The 12,994-nt window shown below is 31.2% G+C and overlaps 1 protein-coding gene across 3 annotated transcripts in view; it reads left to right on the forward strand.

Moving 5' to 3' along the window:
* The window catches only part of Egfr (epidermal growth factor receptor), a 344,631-nt gene that overhangs the window by 215,777 nt on the left and 115,860 nt on the right, over positions 1 to 12,994 (forward strand). Inside the window, exon 1 of one of the 3 annotated variants that reach the window (XM_085943956.1) lies at positions 8,851 to 9,297. The exons of the other annotated variants lie outside the window; for them this stretch is intronic. The gene's annotated coding sequence lies outside the window, so the exon portion shown is untranslated. Of the gene's footprint in view, positions 1 to 8,850; positions 9,298 to 12,994 lie in introns of those variants that run through there. 3 annotated transcript variants of the gene reach the window in all.

A 12,994-nucleotide genomic window follows, 5' to 3' on the forward strand; every position in this document is an offset into this window, starting at 1 on the left:
CTTAAATCCCATTTTTTGTTTGTGATTATTTATTTTTATAATATTGGCTATTCAATTCGTTAGTTTTAATGTATAACCAATAAGAATAAGTCGGAATATACGTATATTGAAATGATAATAGGTAGGTACGTTGAAAGTACATTTCACGCTTTATGAGTTAAAACATTTTAGACTAAGTGGAAAACTCATTCTAGGATGTAGAAAAAAATCTAAATTCTTGTTAATTATTGGGAACTTTATGCTGGCATCTATAATTTAGGAACTTACCTCATGTAAACTAATTTGTCAAGAAAAATGTATTGTGTATATACAATTAATAATGAATGAAATCATAAAAATGTCCAGAATCTCTTCTAAAACCTGCCAATCTTTTCTACGTTTTGCAAAATATACCCCATTATTTTATGTCCGCAGTAAGTATATAATTGTAATATACCGACTAACTATTTTTTCAATGCGTTAAGTCTACAATCGAATTTAAATTAATGTTATTAAAATTTAAGCTATGCAGAAGACACGTGCATATTTAAGGCTTTTGTGGAAGATGTAAAACTATATAATGTAAATATATGATAACCTTTTTTGATTCTGTGTTAATAATTTAGACAAGCATTTTAATTTCATATTATTTTTTTTAGCCTTAAAACCACGCAACCATCGAAAATATACAATCTGTGATAAACAATAAAAGATCACATAGGTACCTAATTAATATATTTTATTGCATTTGTAAGTTTTGTTAAATTTATCAACATCCAAACTACCGAAATGTTTTTAAAATAAATAATTCGAATTCCTAAAATACTTCTTCTTCTTATTGTGCCATCCCCTAGCGGAGGTCGGCCACCATCAAGGCGATCTTATATTTGTCGTCTGCTACCCGGAACAGTTCGGTGGAGCTGCACTCGTACCAATCACGGAGGTTCTTAAGCCACGAAATGCGGCGTCGTCCTCTGCTACGCTTCCCATTGATCTTTCCTTGAATGACAAGTTGGGGAATGCTGTATTTTTGTCCTCTCATAATGTGGCCGAGGTATTGTAGTTTCCTGGTTTTGATACTACGTAGAACTTCTCGGTCCTTCCACATTCGATTGAGAACTAAAATACTAAATAATATTATTTAGTAGGTAGGTAGACACCAAAAAAGTTACGTAGATATTTTATCATATTGTACATACATATATAATATTCCTCTTATTTTTTGTAAGTACCAAATTCCAGTGGTGCCATAAATTTAAAATGTCCGCCAATCTGACATTGTTATCAATATTTTTGGTGAAATCTGAATAAAAAAATCTTACCTTGAAGCTGACATTACTATTGATTATTTTCACATAAAGATTTATTAACGAATTCACGTTTCACAATTTCCTCAATAATATACGATTTTATTATTATTGCAAATATTTTTATATAATTAACATGTTTTTTTTTGTAACGCCATACGTTTATTCCCACACACGTTGTTTTGAGTCATTATTTAGTTTAGCAATCAGCAAATGAGATTAGTTTACAAGCAATATTTTTTATCTTTAACCACTACGACTCCTCAGTTGGAGCATATGGACACCACACTGTGCCCCCAATAGTCCCTGTCGCTCGCTAGTCTTCTTGTGTCTGCCCCAGGTAACACAAAATGAATGGGAATCGGTGTACCCTACTGGGTATGGTATCACAGGATACTGATCTAGTCTTTCTCAAAGTGGGCGATAGCGCCCCCTTGTGGGCGCTGGAGGCTTTCAGGGGGGCAGTAGAAGGCTTAATGAAAATTAGGGGCGTTAAGGAAATCTAGAGGGCGACGGCAGACAAATTCTATCCATACAAATTCGACGGAATCTAGACAAGACACCACTTGACACGAATGCTTGGAGTCCCGTATAGACGGTTGAATTAGATTCGCTTACGCATGTAATAATGTGGATGCAGCTTTGTATTTCATGTATGTAGTCCATGGTTTTTCATACAAAATCGGTGGATTGCGGCGATTCCATCAAAGCCTTCTTTTAATGTTAATAAAAATACTTCTAAATATGATTAAGTATGAGTTTTATTTTCTCTCATTGAAACATTCTTTGATCTCAGAAATAGGATATGGGTCACACCCTATCTATCCTCTCTCTTCTTGGTCGTGCACTCATGGCTGATGATCGTGACCACATTTGAATTTCTCCAGCCTTTGAGCGACCAAGACTTTCCATCCTTCTCGATCTTCCGCTTCTCTCAGGGCAGAATGGATGGTGCCCCAGTCAGCTCTTTCACTTGGTCGCTCCAGCGCGCAGACGCTCTTCCTCTGTTTCTATCTATCCTATCCTATATAATGTTTAAACAATATATTTGCAATCACTGTTTTTAAGATACGCAACAGATGGTAATGTAAAAAGTTAAGTTAAACAATATGGGGGGCACTAGATTCTTTTAAATCTCAAAGTGGGTGGTGGTCGAAATAAGTTTGAGAACCTATGATCTAGAGTGTGGAAAATATGCTAATAAAAAACTTGTACACGTATTGAATAAAATGTTATTCCTACTTATGCATGTCTCATAATATGCACTTACATTGTATATTGTAAGTTGTCCATTCCCGTCTCAGTCATGCCAGAATCCCATATTACAAGTAATGTCCATAATATTATAAATAATGACAGTCAATAATTTTTCCAGACCGTGACGATTCCGCTAAGTAATTTACTGATCACTGAAGAGAATGAAGCCCTCTCGTATTCTCAATACCAATGTCTCAATTATAATGTACTAATAATATGGTATAATATATATATATATATATGTCTGACAATTGTTATAGTGTCAGATACATTACCTACAATGACGAATTTAAAATGTTTTTGCCTCATTTCAAACATATCTCAATTTAGTTTTTGCTTATTTTGTGATCGAAATCGTACATTTAGAATTAATAATCAAAGTTTTCCATTATTTTATAAACATTAAACTTTCCGATCTCCTCAATTCATGAGGTTAGTTTCTGGAAAATCATTTTTTTTTACATAATTAAATAACATACCATACGTTGCTAACAAGGGTGTTTATGTAGGTTATAATTGAATTATGTTATCAAGAATTCACTATATTATTTTGACAGCAATTAACACTATATTCGCGTGTTATAAATTATTGTATTGTTCTTTAAAAAAACAACGAGGACAATTTTATTTGTTTTTGGACCATTTTATATAAGTGAGAAAATCAATGATTTTACATAAAGCCTTTACGGAGTATTTATATATTTTGTAATATATTCATATTATACTACCTTCTTAATTAAAATAAGTTGTTTGTTTGTTTGTTTCTATTAGTACGCTTATAACTAAAAAAACCACTGGATACATATCGATGCACTTATGCAGCTTATATGTACCTGTAGTACATTATCAATAATAATTTAGTAGTAGTATTTATAACATACAGTAAGTATACGCTTTATAATTTTTAATACTGAAACGCCTCTTGGCCTGATTACAATATATATGTAGTAATAAATAAATACATAATAATTATGTAAAAAATATATTTTTAGAATATATTACATCATTGTCATTCTAGAGCCGGAGTGCAATGTTATGAAGTGGCAACTCTACTAGGTAAAGTAATAATATAGTAGTGCTGAAGCGGTGAGGTGAATGTAGAAGCGCGTGCCTACATACACACATTGTCGAACAAGACAACAATATTTTCACGAGTATTTAAATTTTATTTTTATTTTCTTTTTTATTGTAAGTGGCTATTTAAAAAGTTGTTGGTAAATTGATGAAGCTAAAGTTTAATATGTTGAACGTCATAGGGCATAGGGCAGCGTGGCTTAAAATTAAATTAAAAAATTTGCAATTGCCGGTCAAATATTTGATTTTAATAATTAAAAAAATAAGTACTTAACAAAAAATAAAAAATCGGTGTGTGTACTTATGTACGCGCGTTAGAAGTTATGCTTCTTTGGCGTTGGCAACAAAAAAATATCGGTTATTACTTTAATTCCATTAATTCTACTGATGACGATTGAATAGGCACATGGGTTATTAGTAGCTTATGATATGAAAAATATATTTATTTATTTATTGATATATAATTTTACTCATAAATAATACTTACATAAATAAAGCCTCAAATCTTGATACACAATCTTTACAATGAAAAATAAATATACAATTCAATAGAAATAAAGTTTTATGAATATAAATTAACAATGTAGAATGTTAGTCTCACTATTCGCATGCGCATTTACCCCTGAGACCGAAATGAATATAATCATAATAATCGCGCGCCCTCGTCACACGCCAAAAATACACTCTGATCTATTTTCCCAAACGCGCCAAAAGAAGTATAACTTCAAAAATGAAACTAAATTTTAATAATTAAATGGTATTTTCTTCAAAGTGTTTATTATTTTGAAGATACGTTTTCTTAGTATTTTTTGCACAGACATAATATATTCTCTTCTCGTCTTCTATCACAGGTTGACTACCATATTGCAGTAGGTAATATCTCTATCCTCATTCAGAGTCAGTCGCATCAGATCATCAACACCTTTAAAATTGAGCAACTAGAGGCTGCGTAGCAAAGCGAATTTTCTTCTGCATACGTCTCTGTTGAACTCTCTTCTAATCGCCCTTTTTACTGACATTAACGCACACATTATTAATTATTATGTATTGATTCAAACATTGCTAATAATTGACTGTGTTTTAAGTAATATATCAAACAATTTAAATATAAACCCAATACGTGTTAAATGTTTATGCTGTTTGGTTTGTATCTATCTTAAAATCATCCACTGGCATGGGGTTAGAAACAAATCTTGCTACCATATTTTTGAATACCTTTATCTATGACAACATAAGTCTTAAAAATACTCCGTGCTGATTATTATGTTACAATATCTATGACGTCGTGTAGATATTATGTAGGAAATAACAGGTAAGCATATTGTATTATTTTGCAGCTGTGGATATCTGCCCTATTTTCCTTAACGTTGAAAACAGTATATTATTATATACTTACCTTATTTTATTTGCATGTACTAACTTTTAATCTTTTACGAAAATTGAGCCTTACGGTATACTCTCGTATCCACTATTTTTGTAAATTCTTTGAATAGTTTTACTGTTTTTTTCCCGCCATATTTCTTGCGACTACACAGTAGTTATCAAAACTGTAAACATTGTTTGTCGCCACAAGTTTATTATAGTGAACTATTATAATATATTTTATTACAATGCCATATTATATTTTTAAATTGTGTAGGTAGTAAAGAATTTAAACTATATTGTAGAGGAAATCGTATACAATATTAAATATTATGACATTTAAACTTATTTACCTAAAGAATCAAGGATCGTGCCATTAGTAAATAGTAGACACATTAATATCGTTATGTTGGTAGGTATTTTCGATTTCACTATATGTTTACTTAGTAAATAATTAGAAAATTTGTACGTATGTAGTTAACCGTTTCACAGTTCACCGTAAGATGTTAGGTACATCGAAAATAGTTGGTCGTATAGTGTGTCGTGTAGGTGTTTGTAATTATCAAGTCAAATTAAAATTATTGAATCTCATAAAATTGGATTACTTCCTGCGATGCTCCACGAAAAACGCGTATTTAAAAAAAATCTTAATGCTATACGGTCATATTTTTCCGGTAAGACATCTCAAAGTGACGTGTGCTACAGTGAAATCTAATAAACAATTTACGCGTAATCATATCTTTCAGTAATTTTCGTTGAGTAGATAACAAGTTTTTACGATAGAATTTCCTAGTTAATTGCGTTACTGTTCGTCTTTTTTAATATGCATTAAAGACATTTTATTAGAAAAAATATAATAATGTCTTTAATAAATAATATAAGTATGCATAGTGTCTATAAGGATTAAAGTTAAATAAATGCCTGCAGAGCCTTTCGACCCTCGACTGAGATTGGTTTCTTGATTTCTTCTGAGATGCTGTAGCCCAGAGAAGAGAATGATGCCTTATATATTATATTTGTGTTTGTTAGATAAAGAGCATTTCACACATGCACAGAAAGGCTTACGTGTACACGCAATCATACACAAACCCCCGAAGGCGAACCGCATAGCTCGTCTATTGCTTCTCTTTCTTTCTCAAGGTGATGACGATACACTGGCATCCCTCTCGTTTTATCCAACGTATAACCATAAAAAGAAAAAAGGCATATAATCGTGTTTTTTCTTCATAGAGCCGTATCACATGCTAACTAAAATTTACAAACGGTTCTTGTGAATCTGTTAATTATTTCGAACAACTAACGAACGATAACACACTGGGCGTGATGTTAAAAAAAACCCAAACCATTACCTACTCATTATATGTATTAGCATACTATATAGAATTAGTAAATGTGGTAAAAAGTATAACTATTTTGCGAAAATTGTGTCAAATTTCGACGTAGGCATGTGATTTATGTATGTGCACATGATAAACCTACATACAACCGCTAAATTAATTTAACAATACAATTATTGGTACGCATGATACAAAATTATACGATATCGGATATACCTATGTACAATGAATTAATACTCTATTTTTTAAATCACCAATTGATATAATATTCAACACAAACAGTGCCTGAAGAATGCCTACTTGTCCGTGTTATGGATTTATTTATATCAAGCGACGATTTGAGGAATAGCTTTGTTTGTATGTTTTTTGAAAAATATAAACATGAACGCAATTATGCTTGATTTAAAACTTGCTACTGTTTTGACTTTTGCGTTTTTATTCTTTGGCTTTCGCAACGATGTCCTTCCTGTTTATATCACCATATTGCGTGTGTATACTCACATTTTAAAAACTTTTTGTTAGTATCTCCCTACGCCTCTTTTCGCATAGTAAAACCCAAAAGTTTCAATGTCATCATTCTCGTTTTGATTTGTAAGTTTTAGTCATGGCTACGTACTATTTTCAGTTGCGTAAAATCCGCCCTGGCCTTTTTGACTCGGTATTTCAGTTAAACACTATAGTCCCAGTAATGCTTAAACCGTTAATTCATGCTGTATTAATGTTATTCGACAGTAAAGTTATCAATTGACGAATATAATTATGATTTACCTTTTAATATGTATAAGATAATTAAAGTTACATATATATGTCAGTTTATTGTGATAATCTATCGTGTCGTTTGATTTAAGTACATTTTGAGTACAGTTATACGAAGACGACGACTTTGTATTATTATAATGGGAGAAAAAAACAAATTGCTTGCTTGGCAGTTTTGTCGTACGTGTACCTAGCCATACCCACGTATTGTTTTGAGATCTACTCGACACATTGCACAGACAATGTTATCGGGTCTACGGTGTAATATTTACCCGCAGGTTACCTGTGCGCGTTCGGCGCTCATATTCTCGACGTATCTGAATTCTGAAGCCAGAATCCAAGATGGTGGAAGGCTCTCCGGTCACTAGCGCACCTGGCGTGGAAAACGCTAACTTGCAGGTCTTGCAGCATTCACATAACGTTCGTCCCTCTCTCACCTGCTGCGGAAACACGTTTGCGTCCCTCTTTGAAATCTGATAGACCTACCTGTTTGTATCTTGCTCTCAGGAGATAGGGTAACCAGGCGTCATGGGCGTCATCCACTTACGTGAACATTAGTTTGTGGATGCAAGTTTGTTAATTAGTGCAAAGAATTGTTTAAAATCCATGACAACGATTATTAGTCTAAGTATCTATTTAAATGGATGAATATTTAGGTATTCAAGTTTTAATTTAGCAGTGAAAAATAAAATAAGTACCTATGTTTTTTTCAGTTTTGGCTTTAGTACATAAAATTAAAATATTATTATCATATTATGTTAATTATTAAAAACTAATTTTGTAAATAAGTTAACAAGTTGTATTTTTCCCACTCTACGCCAGTGCGTAATACGAATAAATAAAGCTGTCTATAAAATAATATGTTTTACTTTTTAAAATCTTCTATAAAATGAGTCTTGAAATAATGGATTTCAAATTTGAAATATCCTCATTGATAAAAAGGGTTACATATTACATCTGAAAATAACCATTACGAAATTTAATATTTACTAAGTATGTTAAATGGTTGTATTTTTATTAATAACGTTTTTGTTGTTTTTGATAACATCACTTAGGTGTCACGTATTAAGCTGTGCCTAAATTCGGAAAAATGTTTTATTCATTGTATCTCACCAAACTTAGTTAAGTAAACCGTTTTCAATAAAAATAACTATTTACAAAATTTATTTCAATACCTATTAATAATGGAAAATCACAACATGTAAAATTTTGATGACCTTTAAGGCTTACCAGACTGCACTAGGTTTTTTAAATTCTATTAATAGAATCCCTTATAACGATAGTTATGTATTCTCCAAAATAGCTTCGTCGTAGTAAGTCAATAAAAATGTGCACAATTAATAATTCATCAAAAACGATAGAGTAACCTTGTTCGAAAGATTATATGTAGTATATCCGTATCACAGTTCACCGTGAGCTGTTGCATTGGAAACAAATGACCATACAGTATTGAGATTAAATTCATGCGTGAATGAAACACGTAAAAATTTGCAAAGTACATTATCGTATAATTTATTTATACGGAGTTCTTAAATAGGTTAAGTATATGCTCGTGATATGCTCCACGAACAACGTGTTATTTTTTGATCTTCATGCTATACGGCCATCTATTTCCGGCATCTACAACAGCTCACGGTGAAATTTGATACGGTGAACTGCGTGTGTAAAATTTACACGCAAGCCTAAGAAGAACTCTTAATTTTGTCATCTTCGATAACCACTTGATGATCATATGATTTTTAAAAGACTTCTGATCTTGGCGGACTGTTGAAATGGTCACCCTATTACGAGATGGAGAACTTAGCGCCGTAATGGTGTTTGTATCTTTTATGTTGACCGTATGTTCCTTCATATCTGTTTTCAATACTTTGTTGAGTGTTGTTTTGCGACTTTGTACACGTAATATTCGAAGAAAATGCACATCCCTGTTTACTAGATAATGCGCGAAAATTGCAGTGTTGTTGTTTTCATTCGTAAAAATTATTATCGGAACCAACATCACGGCGACGTCGTGAACGGGCCCAACAAAATGTGACTGACTATCAAAACGGCTGTTTAATAATACATTGTAATGGTGGATGGCATTTAAGTGATTTTACATAAAACATTTTGTCAAATTAGTGAAATTAGAAATAAATCCACTTAAATTCTTTTAAAAAATCTAACTTTTAAAGTGAGCATAAGTTTATAAATAGTCACGTTCAAAAAGACAGCTCGAAATAAAGGTATGTCATTATTTATTAATTACATCTCAATATTATCAGTTATTTATCTATTATAAACATTCTAATAAAATAATTGTTTTCTTTATTACCTAACAGACATTATCCTTACATTTGATATTTTGTAAAAAAAAATCAAACAGCCTTATGAACTAATATCTTCACTTATATTAAATTTTATGATATGAAGTGTAATATATAATTACCATTTATATTTTTGGGTATAAATTTTAATCATTACTAAAAATAATGAGATGGTACAACGTTATAAACATAAACGGTTGTCAGAATTTCAATACCTTTTCGAAAGACGTTACTATATTCAACAGGTTATTTTAGGAAGTTCTTTAAATAACATAATATTAAACAGTAAAAACATAGTATAAGGTGAATATTGGTAAATATTAATTGATTTATTATTTAATATATGTTATCTATAATATATACCTGTTTATTATAGATAACATATATATTATTTTCTAGATTATTACAGAACGTGGCTGCAATGACATTTTTATTGCATACAATTTATTTTTCGACTTGAAGTGAAGTTCTCAAAATTATTTTTTGATAATAATTGATGTTATCTATATAACTTGTGCTTAGGTACTCGTTTTTTATAATAATATTCAAAAGAAAAATTGAAACGTGCTTATTTTTATAAAACTTAATTTATATCTTAAATATAATATTACATCAGTTGCAGAGAAAATAATATGAATGATTAAATTTAGTGGCCATAAACTAAATATTTAAAATCAATTAATTAAACTCGTGATATTTGTTCAGGTGATGTTTTTTTTACGCGTTTGCGTTTCTTATCATTTAAAACGGTATTCAAATGCACTTTACGTCAAAATTTTGGTAACTATACAAATAGATCCTTAGCTGTGACACTTTATTGATAACAATATTAAATTATATCTACACTAAAATACTTAAAACTATGACCAAACTCAAAAGAATAAGAAAGCAATTACAATCATTATCGCGAATATTTTAAAACGAATGATATTCACATTATTAAGTAATTAATTCAATTTTGGTAAATTTATTCATGTTCATCGTGCATCCCGAAAATAGTCAAAAGTTATTTGCGTACAGTATACATATTTACCTACTCCAACATACATATCCCTGTTTCAAATATTGTCATATTATACCAATATTATTCTTTCTCATATCAATTCCTAGCATTATACAATATATTTTATCTTTTCTAAAAAGTAGTGTAGTTATGTGCCCGAGACCTAATTACTTGCATTACAATATTATCATCAGATTTGTAGTTATTTGCCTCGCCTTTCAGTTCTAGAGCATGCTGATTGTTAAAAACGTATGTAGGGATGTACTATCGAAAGAAAGTATCGATATTGGAAGAAAAGTATTGAAACCAGGCCTCAAAATAGACCGGAGCGCAGTTCCGGTTCATGAAATCCCCGAGATTATCGCTCCATCTCGTGGAAAAATGAAATTGACCGTCTTAAGTATATTGGCATAATAACACAAAATCTAATACACCATTTTTTATAAAATATACGTAAAATTTAATTAGATACGTCATATTATTATGGTAATATATTCGGAAAATTATCAAACGCTCCGGTTCGTAAAATATTCCATTTCGAGCGCTGATTGATACCTAAGTATTTTTTTCGAAAAAAATCCAAATTATCGATATCGTATCGAATGAAAAGTTTTGATAGTAACTTCCCTTTTAGATATCCCTATTCAGGGAACACAGAATGAATGGGAACTGAAATACCTAACGGGTGTGGAGTAGCAGGTGACCGATCTCGAATGTGGAAGAATATGGGATAAACTTGTATCAAGAATATGCTTGTCCTTCATTCTGACAATTACTCCCGATTTATGCACTGACGCTCGTTCAATATTGATGTATTTGAAGGTTGAAAAACACACTATTCCACGTATAATGTGTATTTAATTTTTGTAAGATTCTCACACATACAAAACCCTGCTTCGAAATGTAGTATATTGGGGTATAACCTATCTGAGTTATATTTAATAATCTGTTGTGTGTCTCTACTCCTATAATATATAAGCTATATTTATTATATTTATAGTATCATTATCACCCTGGATCAACGACTCCAAGCTGATTCCATTAATATTGGTCCTGTGAATTGCGATAAAATGTACTTCCACAGAACCTATATTATACTTGAACCAGCTGTCTCTGCGGTATATTTTTTGGACATACGTTAGTACTTCTTGGGTACCAATAGATAACTTAATGTGTCCAGAAACTTTCTTTCAAAACGATGTAACGATTATTTTTCATTTAAGATTTTAGCAATATCTATTACGTCACATACCATTGTTCAGTGCCGGGTATAGGGACGTGGAGGCCCGAGGCACTGAGGCACTCGAGGCCCTAACGATAAAAATAAAATTATAAACATAAAAACCGACTACGAATGTAGGGACCTTATAGGGATCGTAGGGATCTTGTCAGTAAAAATAAGTATTATCAAAAATGACAGTGAAGGCACATGATAATATTAGTAGTTTATTTTTTTTTTGGTGTTAATAATAGGCATTGTTATGCTTTTCGTAATAATAGTTTATACCTACCCAATATGTGAATAATACGCATCTTTTTAAGTTTTTTGGTATAATTTAATAAGTAGGTATACCTATGATTCTTTAAACTGTTTCGTTAAACATTACAAGCCGATACGTTACCGCTCGGCCACCATGGGCGTGGCTTGATAAATTACTGAATATAAATTAAGAAAACGGCTTCATATGTTGTGATGTGTTAATCAATTATTGCATCCGTAGAACCGTATAATATGTGAAATAATGTTTCATGTGATTTTTATGCATAAAATGATATAAATAATTTATAATAATACATTCGCTATAATAGCGAAACAATACGAAGTTTGTTTCCATTTCAGCGAAATTGTTTATTTCCTCAATGGTAATATCACGATCAATTCTTTTGTTTTATTTTGACGATCAATATAACTTTTCTCGTACGAGTAGAGTAGGCAAACGATAAATCGAAAGACAGGAGTGTTCAGTAATCTACCGATAATAGGGATTGCGATACCGGTTTTTCGTGCTTATTAAAAAATGCCGATACTCCTCCTGCCCATACAAAACCGGTATTCTTTGTTTCGAACGTTTAATCGTAATAGTGTTAATCTTATATGAAATTACACTTGGTCTTAACATTCTCACCCATGAGTGTCATTTTATCTCTCTGTTTATTCGTGTTCAGTTACTTCTTTAAAATTATCTTGCAGAATTTTCTATATATTCTGATATGGTATTAAATTACGAAACTTAACTGATTGTGTGGTTATAGTTTTTAACTAAAAATACGTAAACAGAAAGTTTACAAATTAATTTACACAGCATTTACTAAATTTAACAATATGTTGTTTCGGTATCTATGTATTTCGGTTGTAGTATAGTTTGAACCCCAACCGCCTTAAATTCTAGTATTTTTAAGACTCGCAATTGAATACATATTGGCAAAGAATTCATGACACTTTAATGTTATCATGGTTTATATTAATTTAAATTACACTAGTATAATTAAATAATTTATGCAGATATTCCGCCTTCTAATTGATGGAAGAATCGTTGCGAAATGACATGAAATAATAATTATTGATATGATCGAGAATGACAAAATATTAGTCCACTGTGGAAATTCTCTCTC

This window comes from Rhyacophila brunnea, unplaced genomic scaffold (assembly GCF_057557595.1).
Source record: "Rhyacophila brunnea isolate RB1 unplaced genomic scaffold, BYU_Rbru_1.0 scaffold_1, whole genome shotgun sequence".
NCBI lineage: Eukaryota > Metazoa > Arthropoda > Insecta > Trichoptera > Rhyacophilidae > Rhyacophila > Rhyacophila brunnea.